Genomic DNA, 17,011 nt, shown 5'->3' with positions numbered 1-17,011 from the left:
ATCTGGACACCAGTTTTTTCCAAGGTGGGCCCGGTTAAACCCCCTTTTCGGGCAACACATGGCCCGATCGGGCCGGTGGCGCGGCTAGGCCTAACGGCCGAACCGGTACCCGGCACATCGGGGCCTCTGGCCACTGACGCCAGTATGGCTGCTACGCAAATCTCCTGCCGAGGCTACGACGCCGAGAACATGCACTGGACAACGGTTAACCCAGCGGAAACCGAAGGCCCAGTTTCGGCAACGGTTACCCCAGCGGCACCCGGAGGCCCAGATTCGGCAAGATTTCGCAGCGCCGCGTTGAACGCCGCAGTGCTGCGCCGAGCGCAAGACCAAGCCTTAAAGCCGGCGTCCGTAGACGCGGCCGGCGTTCACGCCGGAAACCAGCAGTCACCCGCCCCGCGCGCGGCGGGCCGCAGTCGGCGACTGCTCACGAAGTGGAAACCGCCTGTTATTCCCAAGCCTGCTCCAGACGACTACTCCGTCGTCATCAAGCCCTGGACCCGCGTCTCGTTGTACGAGACTTTCCAGGAGACCGGCTACGGCCGGGCGTTCACGGCTCTCCTGGGCGCGCAACCCGCAACAGATCTTACCATAATACCGGTAAGAGAACAAAACCTCATTATTGTTCACACTGCGAAACCTGAGCTAGCCGACCGTATCATCGGCGAATTTGAACTTAATGGACCCGACGGGAAGGTCCCCCTTGTGGGGCACCTGCGCCAAGACGACAAGGACGTCTGCTACGGCGTCATTACCGTCTGTAACTCTGAAACTACGGACTCGCTCCGTACTAGGCTCCAATGGCGCTTCGGCACCATCGTGGAAGTGCGAAAATTTGGGACATCCAACAAAGCGAGACTGACTTTCGCCGGAACAGAGAAGCCACGTTTCGTGCACTACGACTCGGAGCTTGTACAAGTTAGGCCTTACCAGCGAACCATTCCAGCCTGCCGACATTGCGGTGTGGTCGGCCACCGCGTGGACGCCTGCCCCGGCCAGAGGCTGGACCGGTGCGGCCTGTGCGGACAGCAGGCTCTACTCGTTGAGGGGGTGCGGGCCCCTCACCGGTGCAACCCAAAGTGTTCAGTGTGCGGCGCGGCCCATGCCACGGGGGGCCCAGCGTGTACTGCTAAATATCGCGCTATCCAGCCCACGCAGGCTGAGCGCGGGCGTAAATCGAAGCGAAACCGACGCAAGCGTGGCAAGCGTCGCCCGGACAAGCTGAAGGCCAAGGCTGCCGACCAAGCCATGGACCAGCCTGTGAATTCCTCTACTGGGAGCCAAGGGAAACCTCCAGCTGCGCCACCGCCGCCTCAAGCCGGTGCAGCGAAGCCCCTCGGACCTCCCCAAAACGGCGGCTCCAAGACGTGGGCAAACGTTGTCAAGCAACACTCCCAGGTGAGCGGCGCCGGCAGGGCAGCTTCTCCCTTCGCTCCCCCTTCCCAATCCCAACAACGGCCAATCTCTGCCGAACAAAAAGAAATATCTGCTCTCCGCGAGCAGGTTGCAAATTTTCAAAAGCGCCTCGCAATAGCGGAGGCCCGCCAAAATTCCCCCAACCACACCTCTGCCTCACCCGCAGCAGAGGCAATGGAAAGCGACGCAACCCCTTCAGGACAGGCTGCGCATGCCCTCACGGCACTCGAGGCGAGAGTGAGCGCGCTCGAAACTCAAGTTAACAACAGAATATCCGCATTGGAAACGCAAATCAATGCCACACTTACGGCGGCACTCAACAAAATTAGCCACCTTGCGGCATCTATCCCGAACCTCATAACCGCTCAGTTCGCTCAACTCACCCGCGCTCCCAAGCGCGCTGGCCCGCTCAAAACCTCCGCAGGCCGGCAGCTCAAAGCGTCTAGGCGTCGAATCGCCGGAGAAGAAGAAGAGGTCCCTTGTGCCATCCTCAGTACAGAGAACGCTCCTCTCTTTGGAGCCACTGGCTCTCAAGCCTCCTCTCTCCAAACTCACAACTCTACCCTTGATCATGGCGGGCGCCCCTAGAAATAGGAAGCATCCGCGAAGCAATTCGATCCCTATTCAAATTGTACAGTGGAACTGTCGCGGATTCAAGGCACGCACAAAGCGAGCCGATATACGCCTTTTCCTTACAACGTTCCCAGAATTACCTGCTGTGGTGGCCCTTCAGGAGCCAGGAAATGGCGCCACCCTTGCCAGTTACACGGTGTACCAGCAGGATGCGCATAGCTGCCTCTGCGTACATAAAAATTACACGGCCTCCCAGGTTGACCTGGATCTTAGCGCTACTTTCTCCTATGTAATGGTGACGATCCTTCCGCTACGCAAACAGGACCCCCATTGCACATACTCAACATTTACTGTCCCCCAAAGCTACCAAATGTTACATTCGCAGATATCTTCAGCCGGGCTTTGAAGGTCGCGAATCGGGATCCCCTCATAATCGTTGGGGACTTTAATGCTCCCAGCACCTTATGGGGGTACACACGTGAAGAGAAACGCGGACGCAAGTTGGCGGAGCTTGTTTCCACACTGGGCCTTACTCTTCACACGGATCCCGCGCAACCCACTCGTATAGGTAACTCCGTTACACGCGATACGTGTCCGGACCTCACCTTTACGAAAAATATTCGCTATGCAGATTGGAGGAACACCGAGGAATCCCTCGGTAGTGACCACTGCATAATTACCACTACAATCCATACCAAGCCACTCACAAGACCACAGGCCAATGCAAAACTACCCGACTGGACCAAATTTAGGAACAGTTACACCAATCCTCAATCGATAATGGACCAAGGATACTCAACGTGGTCCCAACACCTAGTATCCCACTTGAAATCAGTCGAGCAAAATGTTCAACTCTCAGAGGCGAGCCCGGCGGTGGATAACCACCTCCTCCACCTCTGGGAGGCACGACGCAGTCTAGTCCGCCGCTGGCGTCGTCAAAAACACAATCGGAAACTCAAAATTCGAATTGCGGATATCACCCAACAGGCGGCACAATACGCGGCCCAACTCGCCGACTCCAATTGGGTGCACCGATGCAACACTGCAGCTCGGCAAATGTCGAGTCGGAGTACGTGGCGCCTCTTCCGCGCTCTTATTGATCCGGCACAAACCAGTACTGAGACACAAAAACAGCTTCAAAGGGCTATACATAACTTCACTGGAGACACGGCCAAACTGGCCGATGCGCTCCGCGACCAATATTTGAGTATACACCAGGATCCCCGTGGTCAGGCGTACTCGTATGCCGGTTCCGAGAACGCGGATTTGGATCAACCGTTCCAGCTCCATGACCTAAAAGCAGCCCTGGCTAAAATGAAGCGAGGTACAGCACCAGGCCGGGACAAGGTGACGGTGAAGCTTATTGCCAACCTCCCAGATCCCGCCTACGAAACTCTCCTCGATTACTTCAACACTATCTGGATTGGAAGCACACCACTCCCCATAGATTGGAAAACGGCACTAGTAACTTTCATTCCCAAGCCAGGTAAAGCCATTAACACCGACAACCTCCGGCCCATCTCCCTCACTTCGTGTGTGGGGAAGCTGATGGAGACTATGGTCCGCGACAGATTGTCGGCTTTCCTGGAACAACAAAACATTTTCGCAGACACCATGTACGGTTTCCGCCCACACCGGTCCGCACAAGATGTCCTGTTGCAACTTCACAAGGAGATTCTCGACCCCGTCGAGCACCCCAGCAATGATAAAGTAGTCGTCGCACTTGACCTGCGGGGGGCTTTCGACAATGTGACCCACGAGATCATCCTATCCCACTTGTCGCAAACACATTGTGGGCGCAATACTTTCAATTATATCAAACAATTCCTTACAGATCGCCAATCCTATATCCGGCTACAAGACACAGAATATGGCCCATATCAACTTGGTACACGAGGGACCCCACAGGGAGCTGTCCTCTCGCCATTACTATTTAATCTGGCCATGATGAAGCTCCCTACCCAGCTGGCGGAGGTCGCCGGTGTGCAGCACGCTCTGTATGCGGACGACATCACCCTCTGGGCAACACAACAATCGGTTGGAGACATCGAGACCAACCTGCAACAAGCGGCAGCTATAGTGGACGAATACGCTCGTCGCTGTGGTCTTGAATGCTCCCCGAGCAAATCTGAATTTGTGCACATACGCCCCAACTCAAAGTGCACAACCAAAATTGCCCTTTCCCTACTTAGCGGACCGACACCTGAACACGCGGAGATCCGGGTACTGGGGCTTTTCATTCATCATAGGCGCAAGATAGACACTACCCTAAACAAGTTACGTAAGGTGGGGGACCAGGTGGGTCGGATGCTCCGCCGGGTGTCCAATAAAAGGGGGAGACTACGATGCAAAGATGCCCTGCGGCTGGCCAATGCATCCGTGACCAGCCGGATTTTATATTCGGCTCCCTACCTCCACCTACGCAAATGCGATGAGATTATAAGATTAGAAGATTTATAAGAGAGCGCTCGACCTCCCCATAACGACGTCCAACAAGCGTCTCCTCGGTCTGGGGATGACCAACACCTTTGGGGAGTTACGAGAAGCTCATCTTAACAATCAATACTTGCGCCTAAGCAAAACACCTGCGGGGAGCCGCCTTCTAACCCGCTTACACAATTCCTACGCAACACATACAGAAGAACGGGTCCGCATCCCTGAAGCCTGGCGCTTTGCACTCCAGGTGCGACCCCTTCCGAAGAACATGACTGCAGAAACCCATGATGGTCGCCGTCTCGCGCGGGCGGAGGCTATTTCTCAACAATATGGCCACAAGCCAGGTGTCTTCTATGTGGATGCGGCCGGCCCACACCATGGGGGTTGGTACACGGCGGCCGTCATCCACCAAAACACTACAGTTCAGGGCCTTACTTTCCGTGCCCCAAACATTACATTTGCGGAAGAGATCGCCATTGCACTGGCCGCCGCAGATCCAGAGTCCCGAGTCATTATTACGGACTCCAGGGGCGCCTGCCGCAATATTGAGCAAGGGTACATTCCAGACCGTGCTTTCAAAATTCTCCACGCATGCGATTACACAGGGTTTCCGACCCATCGTACCATCGTGTGGGCTCCGGCTCATGCGGGTCTTGAGGGGAACGAGGCAGCCGACGCTGCCGCCCGCGCGCTTACTCACCGGGCGTCGCCTCATCCGCAGCCTGATCCGGAATTCAATTTCAATCCGGCCATCACCTTTAAAGAGATCACCTCTCTTTATCAAAATTTTCATGGTCTCTATCCCCCTCCCTGTAAAGGCCTCACCAGGGTGGAGGAGCGCTGGCTTCTCCGCCTCTATACCAATACTGTACTGTGCCCGGCAGTACTTAAGCACTTCAATTCTTCTTTCTCGGGCGCGTGCCCACACTGTGAGGAGGAGTTTTCGGACACCTACCACATGGTGTGGGCATGCCCTTCCAATCCTGCCTACCCACCCCACCTCCACCCCACTCGAGAGGCCTGGGAAGCTGCCCTGCGCGGCTGCTCCGAACTCCGTGCCCAACAGGCATTGGTAGCTAGAGCCCGAGCCGCTGCGGAAGCTACAGGGATCCCGGACTAGGGCTCCCTCCTAGTGTTTGTAAGGGACGGGCCCTTCCGGCTCGCCCCATCGACCTCTCACTGTAAATAGAAATAAAAGTTTTCCTCCTCCTCCTCCTTCGGGCAAATGCGGGGTAACTCTTGAATAAAGAATAATAAAGAAAATAAAGAAGTCCACACAGCCATGCTGTATTTACCGCCTGGCCTTGAATCAGGGAAAAGTACTCATTTCCTTAATTTCGAAGGACCATTTTTCAGTGATTACTGAAACATGAAGTATCAACAAAAACAACCAATTTGGAAGGCAGCCCATTTGGCTGAGATTTCGGGCGCACAAACCACGGAGCCCCAACCACTGAGAAAAAGTAACTTTTTCTAGCTCCAAGGGCACCTGCTATTTCAGTTTTCAATTAGCTTTAGTTGAACAATATATACTTCTTAATAATAATTACTTTCACGTTATATCTAAAACCGAAATAAAGTGCCTGGTTGTGATATTAAAAATTGCTGCGATTCAGCTCTGGTTAACCCTAGTTGAATGGCGAAAGCTTCGTTTCCTGGGCACGTCAACGCAGCGTCTTATTCCGACGTTCTCGAGAACACAAACCGGTCTCTTCCGCAGTTGAAGAGCCACACCGGGACGTGGCATGACTTCATCCAGCCGCATGTTCGTTACGACGCTTCTCGAGTCGTGCAGCAGGCACCTTCTTCTGGCATTTCTTGAGCGCATTGTCTCTTTCTTGCTTCGTTCTTTCGTTGTTGCCTCTCTTTCGCGCTCTCCATAACGACTAGAAGCCACTGAGGCAAAGCGAATGTATGTATATATATATATATATATATATATATATATATATATATATATATATATATATATATATACACACGCGGTGGCTAAGGGGTTACGACGCTCGGCTGCCGGCCCGAAATATGTGGGTTCGATCCGGGCCGCAGCGGTCGAATTTCGATGAAGGCGAAATTCTAGAGGCCCGAGCACTGTGCGATGTCAGTGCACAACCCCAGGTGGTCGACGTTTCCGGAGCACATCACTACGGCGTCTCTCATAGCCTGAGTCGCTTTGGGACGTTAAACGCCCATAAAGCAAACCATATACACACACATATATATATATATATATATATATATATATATATATATATATATATATATATATATATATATATATATATATATATGTTACGAACATAGGTTGCGTTAGCTCCGCAGAATAAAGATTTAAGAGAAGTGTTCACTTCTATAAAGATACTTTTATTTATCAACGTTTCGACCAGAAGACCGCACCGCGGTCGAAACGTTGATAAATAAAAGTATATATATATATATATATATATATATATATATATACCGCGAGGCGACACCTCCTCTCCGTCTACCCCAGCGGAACACATCTGGCGGAGCGAGCAGCGACGGCAGCGGCGTCGACTGCGGTGCCATCTGTTGGAGCGCGGCTGCGGCGTTGCTTGGCAACGGCGGCTCAAAGTCGTTCGTTGGCCACGGTCATACGACTGAAGTGCGACCACGCGACGAGCCGAGCTGGCTGGTGTAGTAAACGTTTCGCTTTAATTATGTAATGCATGAGCCTTCTTTATCCACCTCCATGAGTTGCGACGCCAGCAATCCAGTACAATAAATTTGATGTCGATACAAAATAATATAGATTTAACAGTTTTTTTCAGCATAAATACTTCAGCATAATTTTTCAGTCTAGTTTAACTTGAGCGACACTTTTGTTTACACTGTAGAGATAAAAATGGCTAATGTAGAGAATGCCCCAGTGAATTGACCGACGGTAGCCGGCTGCTGGGCGATGGTGGCTGCTTAGCGTTTACGCTTTCTATGCTCGCTTCTATTCTCTCTTCAACGCAGCACTGGGCAACAAGGTCTTGTAAACATCAAGCCTCGCGAATATCAGCACGACAAGCGTCCTTTTAATTTATTTTTCATTGGCTTTAAACCCGACCGTCTAATGATATCAATTTAATTTCATTAATATATATATATATATATATATATATATATATATATATATATATATATATATATATATATATATATATATATATATATATATATATATATATATATATATATATCTTTCTATTGAGAATAATGATAAAGGATAATAAATGGGAAGCAGCTGAACCATCCGCGCCTCCAGGGTTATCTTTTTTTATTAACGCGACAGCGTCAAAGAGCTGGTGAGGCGGAAATCCCCACGTCACTGTCGCCACAATGGCTTCCCCTGCTGCCACGGCTCCGTCGCGCAGTTAGTGCGGGAAAGACGTTGCGCAAGCTTTCCACTCTCCGCACTGACCACCATGAGCGCTGTGAGAGAGCGACACGTCGCTATTTCGTCCTCCTGGAAGCGGTGTGCAAAGTTTCTAAAATGCGCACGGGTGCCTCTAGAAGCTCTGTGAGGTGATACCATCACGTGGATGGTATAAAGAGCAGGCGCAATCGCGTTTCACTCTTAAGGCGAGCTGAAGCATCTGTCAAGTTTTCTTTTTTCAGGCTGCCTAAAGAGGCAATACCGGATGAGCTTTCTCTCACCCAGCACTTCGTTTCTAAGCTGCAGCTGCTCGGGGAGAGAAACGCCGAACCGATTATACTGATTCACCTGGCAGAATTCATGCGTGGCAGCGATAACGAGCCTGAGTGGCATTACTGCATTTATCTCTTCTTTCAAAGCCTCTGCTGGCAACAGAGTCGCTCAGACCAAAGGTGTCCAGCGAAGTAAAATTTACCTTACGAAGAGATATAGCACTTGCACTCCAATTTGTGTTATGTGGTTAATGACGTAAAGAGGTCTGCGCCGCATTAGCTGAGCGGAAACGCCTTGCTATGCGTCAAACAGCTATAACCATTAAAGGCCGCACAGAAGAAGGTTAAATCTAATGAGATATAGCTTTAGATTGGTGGGGCTTACCCTGCTTGGGTCCTGGTAACTATAGATATCCGCAACCTTTGTGTACATCGGTCCAGGATCTATTGCTTTGACCGCAATAAAGAGATACCACAGGAGCCCGCAATGGTGAAAACAATCGTTTGCTGCCATGGACAACCTGCAATGTGAAAGATTGCAGAAATTTATGTTAATGCTTGTTTGAAACAAAAAACCGAAGCTATCGCAAGTGCAGAGGAACGGCGACAACAAGGTATTGCTTTTAAATGCGCGGCGGGAAAAATTATTTCTGTCAAATACATTAATCAGATGCCTGCAGCAAGTGGAGGGCGAGAATTACGAAAACTTTTCCGTCCTTTTTCGTTCGTATTTCGGAACAAGAAACCTCAAATACGATGAGTGTGCACATGCACCCTAGCCCGTTCATAAATTTATGAACTTATCGATAGACGCTGATGTTAATTTATGAAAAAAAATGTGCTAGACAATTAGTCTTATGTGTGTTACTCTTGAAAAGATTGGCGTCTCGGTTACGCTCTGTTCCGCAACATGTTGCGTGATCGACCGCACTCAGGTATTGGTGAGATGGTGGCGTTCTTCAGCGGCTGCACATGCGGCGGGATCCAAGCTTCCGAATAACCATTCTACGCAAAAAGCAGCCACATCTTGCTTTTTAGCATGTGAAGCATGAAACATATCAGCATAAGAAGCATATAGGCATATAACGCATAAAGCATTCATTTCATATTACGTTTCGAATTCGTTTCATCATCGCAAAAGTCACCACCCTAGACATCTCCGTTGGCCATGTTCGCGATCAGCAATTCAGGGCAGAAAACTCTCCTTGTTTTTCTTTGTGGATCTAGAAATATGAACGTCTTGAAGAAATACATTTGAAAGAATATGCATCAGAAGGTCGCATGTAAAGAGAGGCTTGAAAAATAATTTCGGATTGCCACATTATGCCATAGACAAGATGTTCATTCCTGCAGAACAGCATCTGACCAAAAGTGCGTTAAGAAAAAGAGAAAACACTCGTCCACAACCGTATACATTTTCTACAGCAGTGTCAAGACTCCAAAGTTGTTCAGAACTCAGCATTGCTTTTACGATACAAAGATATTACGAAACAAAGCGACGGTAACAGCAGGTGTGTACGCTCTGCGAGCAGTACCTGTTTACTTGGAGAGGCGAATTCATATTTTCTTTTACACTGCTCTTGACCTAGGACGCAGTGCAGAGTTGAGAGGACTTTGTTTATAATAAGGCTTACATCATTTCTTAATAAACCTTGTGCTGCCGCTTGTTCAGCGACTGCTAGTGAATCAGAAAAGTCAGAAGATTTAGCACCAACGCTTCCAAAAATTTTCCCGCTCCGAGCGACACTACCCCAAATGCTCGCGGTAGACGAGAGAAAAGGGGGGAAGATATTTTTGAACGCTTGTTACAACAATCGTCTGCTTTGCAAGAAAGAAGAGACCGCCGTATCTCATACAAGCTGCATTTCACTGCACGCCGAGTCCACACTTTCCGTCTTCACAGAGAACCTGTCCTCCTCGGTCCCCTCTCTGAGCGGTTGAAATAAGCATGAGCTCCAACAGCCTGCAAAAAGTTTTGGAGCGAAGCTCCACTTCTTGCATGTAGAGCTGAAAGTAAAATCTGTTCCGCAAATGACTTCGAACGGGAGGCGCTCCGCCGCCACAGCTTTGACCTTTGCAGTCACGTCCGCCGCCGTGCCGACCACCGCTCCGACCGTTGGCTCTCGCTAGCTGTGTCACGTGGTTCACCAGTGACTAGCTCTTTCTATACAGGAGGTCTGCTCCTGGCCCTATTGGGCTGCGAAATCAAAAGACGGCGGAGGTCCTCTTGCAACCGGGTGTATCTGTTGTGCATGCCGTCGTCACCCTAGCCGCTTCGCCGGCTAGACGATGGCTGTTGCGAGGCGCGACTCCTTCCTCTCTTCTTCTCTCTTTCTCCTCGTTCCCCTATCTTCTAACTCCTCTATCCGCAAGAGACAGTGAAGGTGGCTTAACATTGAGCTAGGCGGCAGGCCCGTGCAACAACAACCACAGCCTAGACAACGCAAAGATATGGGACCACAACCGGTCGCCGGAACTATTTCTTCGACATAGCTATGGAGGCGCCGAGCTGCTTCTAGCGATCCCTATGACAAAGAGCGGCACGAAGCCGCAGTTGTTAAACAGAGCTTCCGCTCCGTATAACCTGGCTTAGCTGAGTTGAGCTGCGGCAATTTTTGGCTTGTCGCTTAGGGACTTCACTCCGCGCCTAATTTTTTGGAGCGCGAGCTCCACTACGTAATGATTCGCCAAGGTCAGCGCGTATTAAGTTTGATGTTCACAAGGAGGAGCGCCGGAGGCGTGGCTATGAGATCAAACCACGTGACTAGCCGCAGCTGCAGCCGACGTGCCGCTGCTCCGACCGCGGCCCAGGGACCACCGCTTCGCCAGATGCACGTGACAGGGCAGAGCCTTTTTTCGCTAAGGGTGTAAATAAAATTGCACATAGTTTATAAAAAGAAAACACGCGGTAGAATAATCCATAGTGCGATGTTTGATGAGAAACGACCATTCGTTTTTTTGCGCCAGATGTGGCTTTGGATGAAGTCCATTTGACCGTGACAGCTGCTCCCATAAATTTGAACATCCCTCAAAGCTTATGCTCACTCTTCCAGACAGTACACAACCCACTGAAAGTCACACATTCGCGATATCGGCGTCAATGTATACATGCGTGAGTGCGATCAGCACTTTCTTTAGAAGTCTACGGCGGCCCGCGAAAACTTCACGGAGTTTCTATTGCCTCCACGGAGCCTGTTTCTACCGTGATACGGCGGGGAGCCCCCATAGAAATAATTGGGGCTTAGGCGGCCAGCATTTACACATTCCGCCGAGACAGTGCCGCCGAGACCACTATCTGCTGACTTGCGGTTGTCTATCGTGTTTCCGGACTTTACTGGCGCTTCCGATTGGGCGGAAACCTTCATTGCAAAGATGTCAAAGATATGGGTTGAAGACCATTCATGTTTCGCAGGCGCTTTGAATGTCAAAGCGTTTAATGACTTTCATTTGTTATTTTCTCAATAAAGCGCCACCATTAAGCTTAGAAAAAAACGTGGGCAGTATTTCTGAGTTATATTTTATCTGTCTTGATTAGTTTGATATTCTCCTTTAGAGTCCCTTGAAGAGCTACAGTATATTAAGAATCTGAAGTGTTATTTTAAGCTTTTCATAGTGAAAAAGACTGATGTTTCTTTTTCTTAGATAGAGAAAACACTATGGGAAAGCTTTGCTCAAGGTAAATACTATGTTTTAGTTTACGTGTAGTGCGTGTCTAGGCTTCGATGAGCTTCACCACATAAAATCAGAACAATCACTTCAAGACGACGCGGCCACGTTGTTGAGCGGCTAGCAGAAGTTGGCAACGTATGATGTGGCGGACGACCAGGATTTTGGCAAGTGCGATGAAGAGAGCCGACTGAGAGAGCCGATCGCGGTCGCTTGTTAGAACAGGGAAACAGCCAAAAACGGGCACCCAGGCAGTCATGCAGGCAGCAGCAACTCTTTTTGCAGTGAAAGCAATAAAGGTCAACGCCCTAAACCAAACGTTTTATTCAATCCACATTTTTTTTTTACTTGTGAGGCAACTGTGAAGTATTGTAAGCTATTGTTTTTTAAATATCTGAGGTAACCATCCATTCAATCTCTGCCTAGCAAAATATATATTTTTGAAGGTTGTTCATCGCTCACGTCAAGTGATGAAGACTGCAAAACAACGCCAATAAGGAACGCTTCTGGCGATAGCAAACACACTGAATGCAAAGAAATGCAAGCCTGGCTGGCGAGGAGAGATCTGCAAATATTTTCATTTATCCAGTTTAAATTTCACGCCACATGAGTGGCTCAGTGGTTATGGCACTCGACTGCTGACCCGAAAACGCGTTTCGATCCTTGCCGCAGCGCCCGAATTCTGATGGTGGCTGAATTCTAGACGTCCCTGTACTGTGCGATATCAGTGCACGTTAAAAAACCCAATGTGGTCGAAATTTTTGGAGCCATTCACTACAGCGTCTCTCATAGCCTGAGTCGCTTTGGGACATTAAACCCTCATAAACCATATGCCAGACAGAAACAGTGCGCTTGAAAAAAACCTCCAGTTGAGCAATGAGCTTATCTACAATTTCCGGGTATGAGCAGCCAACAGGCCCTCCGTTACTGCAGGGGGGCTGACAAAGTCTGTATGAATGTGGCAGAACTGCGTGTCTTGGGCCCAAAAAGGGGGCAGGCATGCTCGTATGCTGATGAACTTTGGCATGTTTCCGTTGAAGACAGGTTCGAGCTCAGCGACGGACTTCAGCATTCATGCCTGGTCAGAGGAAGCCAGCGGTGAACTGGTTTCTCCGTCGGACGAATACCGGGTTAGGTTCATGTCGCGCAGTTTATGCAAAATTGTGCGATGGAATGCAATAGCCAATATAGGGTGCGGGACATCAGCTGACGGTCCAAGTGATATCAATGTAGAGGAAAATATGGTTCATGATTCACAGGCGTTTAAGTTTCCTAAGCGACTCAAGCTATGTGGCACGCCTAGAGGAAGGGCTTAGTAGTTTCGGCCACCAGGGGTTCTGTGACGTGCACTGCATCCCACAGTACAGTGGCCTCTAGCATTTCGCCTCCATCGATATTGTACCACTGCGGCCGGAACCAAACCTGCGTCTTTCTGTTCAGCAGCCGAATGCCATAACCAATGAGCCATTGAGGCGGCTGTGGAGGAAAGAAAAGAGAGGAACCTAGAGAGGATCGAAGACGGTGCAGCTGTGGTTCGTTGCCATTGGTGGTTGCCAGCATATGGTTCACTGGTGGTTGGAACGCCGCAGCAGAGACGTGAGAGGTTGGGTCAGTGCCCGCGTTTTTCGGCCGTTGAACGTGACGAAAATCCGCTGTAAACTATTATTTAAAGCACGGTTGAAAGATTGCACGTGCAGTGTAGGTGCTGTGATTCCCCTGGAATTCAAACACCAAGGGCTCATGGCCCATGACGATGTGAAACTCCCCGCCCTCCAGGAAGCGGCGAAAGTGCTTCATGGCCAAGTACACCGCAAGCAGTTCTCCAATGAATCTACCGTATTTCGATTTAGGTAATCCAAACTCCTGTGAAAAGAAACCTAGAGGCCCCCAGCCATAGACGGGCTTCTCGAAGTGCACCTATTGTAGGGATCGCGGCATCGAGACAAGAAAACGAGCGTCAGGAACAGGATGTATGGGCACTGTGGTGTCTACAAGCGCCTTCTTGGCAGCAGCGAATGCAGAGGCGGTGTCGTCAGTGTACTCGTGTGTCGTGTATCTATTCTGGTAGCCAGAACAATCCGCAGAGCAGTGTGGAGCTGCACGGGTTTCGGAGGAAAGTGGAGATGAAAGTTTAGGAGCACCAAAGACTCTCAGAGCTTTTTCAGTTATGGGCAAGATGCAAAACCTTGAATTGACATGTTATTGTTATCGAGTCACTGTCTTTGCAAACTGTTTGCAGATGCGTGTACGATTGAATCTTGGTGACTTGCGATGATGTCCAACACATACTGCACACGCAAAATGAATAAAGCTTGTTCATTTTCTTGATTCGGCGAAAGCCAGGGTTCTATATGTCTTCGAGAGCACAGCGACTACCTAAAGGTAACAATCCCGTTTTTCAACGGCTGCACAATATAACGACGTAGAACACTGACATTAGACTCTGAAGAGAGTGAAGTTCAACATCAACAGAAAAAAGTACTACGGGATCACAAACTTGGTTCCTTATGCACGTGGATGCACTGTTGTAAATTTTGCACTGTGGAAAGAGTCAAGGAGATTCATCAATTGGCCAGCATACACGAAAAGCTCTCTGGCTATTTCGTCTTAGGCAGGAGAACATTGATTTATAAAGTCTTTTATAACTATACGATGCTTAACCATGAATAAACCATGTAGCAGGCTCACCGTTTTGTAAGAAAAGTCGAGAAAATTCCGCGATGCGAAGCACTTGAGTAAATCGGGTCGTAATTAAATGCATTTCAAATCATAACGGACGCCATGTAAGTAAACTAAACGTCTTAATATTTTCGCCAGCTCCGAAATGACTGAGGCAGTTAGAAGCAATCTCTGTCCGAGTGTTGGATTGCGCCCTGAACAGTCGAGTGAAAGCAGCAAAGAAATGCGCTATGCTGGCGTAATCAAGAGACCAAGTGGGGCAGCTTCGATGCAGGGCACTGCTGTCCGTTACAGTTCACAATCCTTTTTCATACGCATTTTCTTTTCTCGCGTGTGACTGCCAGCTACAGCATGTCGAAGCACGAATTGCAAAAATATGTTTTTTATGGTGAAGTTCACTTGCCTTCAGTCTTGCAAAAGCTGGCTCTAGAAAGTATCAAGGAATTGGCCCTTGAGTGGTTGTGCGGAACCGAACTCTAGACTGGAATGAGAAAACTGAATGCCGAAGAGGCCGGCCGATCGTATTGTGTCTGCTGGGATGTACCTCGCTTAGCAGCAGCTTGCACTCGCTGCATATTGTAGCAAGGAGTCTTTTTGTTAGCCTGTTCTCCGGTCGTCGTTCCATACCGCCATCAACTACAGCAGGCATTCAGATCATATGGAAGTCTTAGATGCACCTTGCAAAAGAATGAGATGCCTTCAGATCGCATTGTCAAGGTTCGATGGCACAGCTGCAGTCAGTGCCATTCATTGTGGAATGCTGCTAGAAGCAGCCCGAAAGAGAAAACAACAGCTTTAGGTATGTTCAGTGAAATTTTCTTCACTGCAGATTCTACATAAAGCGCAACAATATCATGTGTCATTTCAGCCAATTTTTGCTTCTCTAATCAACTTCTCTCTTCATGGAAACATCGCATATAGAAAACAGCATATCATAAACAGCAACTTAAATACGTTCAGTGAAATTTTCTTCCTTGCAGATCCTACATTGACCGCATCAACGAAATGTGTCATTTCACTCAATTTTTTACTTGTCTGGTCAACTTCTCTCTTCATGTAAATAAAGCATTATGTCGTCTAACTACAATTAACTTCCAAATGTCTGTGTTGTAATACATTGGCACACTGCAGACACACTACCGGCGCCACCTGGTGGCCGAATCTTGTCTCCTAGCGCGTGGCCGAACGTCTTCTTTGTCTCAAATGAGCGTGGCTGTTCGGCAAGCCTCGCCCAGTAAACGGCTGTGCTTTCCGCTTCCTGCTGCGTTTGTCGGGGACATTTGGTGGAGCCGTGCAGGGTACCATCCCATGTACGCTGACCCCGATGATATCCTTGACGCTGGAAGTATCTCGAGCGCATGTCGAAGTCGAGTATCTCGAAGGAACGCTCTATCTCCACCTCGACTCTTAAAACGCAGACTGTCATCGTTTTGCTTACACGATGGTGTCCTCTACAAAAAAAAAAAAACTACGGCCCAACGGACACTGTATATCTGCTTGCATTTCCTACAATGCTTCGTGACGAAGTTCTGCGTGCGTGCCACGACCATCTTCCTTCGGGCCACCTCGGGTTTTCCCGCACGTTGCCAAGGATACGCAAAAATTAGAACTGGTCCAGGGCTGCTGTGGTTGTCCAACGATACAGGCGAGACTGCCCTGAGGGTCAGCGCCGGAAGATTCCGGTGACAAAACCAGCCGGGCTCCTGCAGCCTATCGGCCCCCCGCGCCTCCCATTTCATCAGGTCGCCAAAGACTTCCTCGGCCCATTTCCGGCGTCCTCCATGGGTAACCGGTATTTATTTATTTATTTATTTATTTATTTATTTATTTATTTATTTATTTATTTTACCCTCAGGGCTTACAGAAGCATTGTAGAGGGGAGGGGCAGAAATACAAGGAACACTATGCAATTTGGTTAATAAAAGGGAACAGAGAAAAAAAAATAAGGCAACAACAACAACGACGAAAAAAGAACAAAAACGGCAGGTATTCAAAGCACACGGGCAGGTTACAAATGCGCCATAGTTTGGTTGAACAGAATGCAGCAGAGTACAGTATCAACATAAAAAAATAAATAAAAAATGAAGGAACAGTCATACAGAACATGATAAGCGCCAGTGCAAGTTTTAAAAATAAAATAAAAAAGGGCTTCAAAATATGTTAGTAAGGCAAGTACGAAATCGGTGGTTGTCAGTGATAGCGACCAGGTCAGCAGGTAGTTGGTTCCAGTCACTGGATGTTTTTGGTAGAAATGAATGTGCATATGTCGTGGTGTTGTGGCGAGGTATGGCGACTTTGTAACAGTGATCTACACGGGCAGAAACATGAGCAGCATCTGTGATAAGGCGCATCCTGAGTTGATGGTTATGATGATAAATTTTATGGAAGAGGCAAATACGAGCAATGTTACGACGGACAGTGAGAGGGGGCAAATTTAGACTTAGTTTCATGTTAGTGACGCTTGCTATGCGGTAGTAATTATTGAGAATAAAACGAGCAGAGCGATTTTGTACGCTCTCCAAGGTTTTATTCAGTGATACATGGCCAGGGTCCCATATGGATGAAGCGTACTCGAGATTGGGTC

General features: G+C 49.0%; 1 long non-coding RNA gene across 1 annotated transcript in view; it reads right to left on the bottom strand.

The window, feature by feature from the left end:
• LOC144134767 (uncharacterized) overlaps nt 1-14,978 on the bottom strand; it is a 28,128-nt gene extending 13,150 nt beyond the window's left edge. The window contains exons 1-2 of the long non-coding RNA XR_013315247.1: nt 14,831-14,978; nt 8,468-8,603 (exon numbers count right to left, since the gene is read on the bottom strand). This is a non-coding gene — a long non-coding RNA (uncharacterized LOC144134767). The remainder of the gene's footprint in view (nt 1-8,467; nt 8,604-14,830) is intronic.
• Nucleotides 14,979-17,011: the final 2,033 nt, after the last annotated feature.

Source organism: Amblyomma americanum, chromosome 5 (assembly GCF_052857255.1).
Source record: "Amblyomma americanum isolate KBUSLIRL-KWMA chromosome 5, ASM5285725v1, whole genome shotgun sequence".
In the NCBI taxonomy this organism is placed as follows: Eukaryota; Metazoa; Arthropoda; class Arachnida; order Ixodida; family Ixodidae; genus Amblyomma; species Amblyomma americanum.
This window is presented reverse-complemented; position numbering and strand designations above follow the sequence as displayed.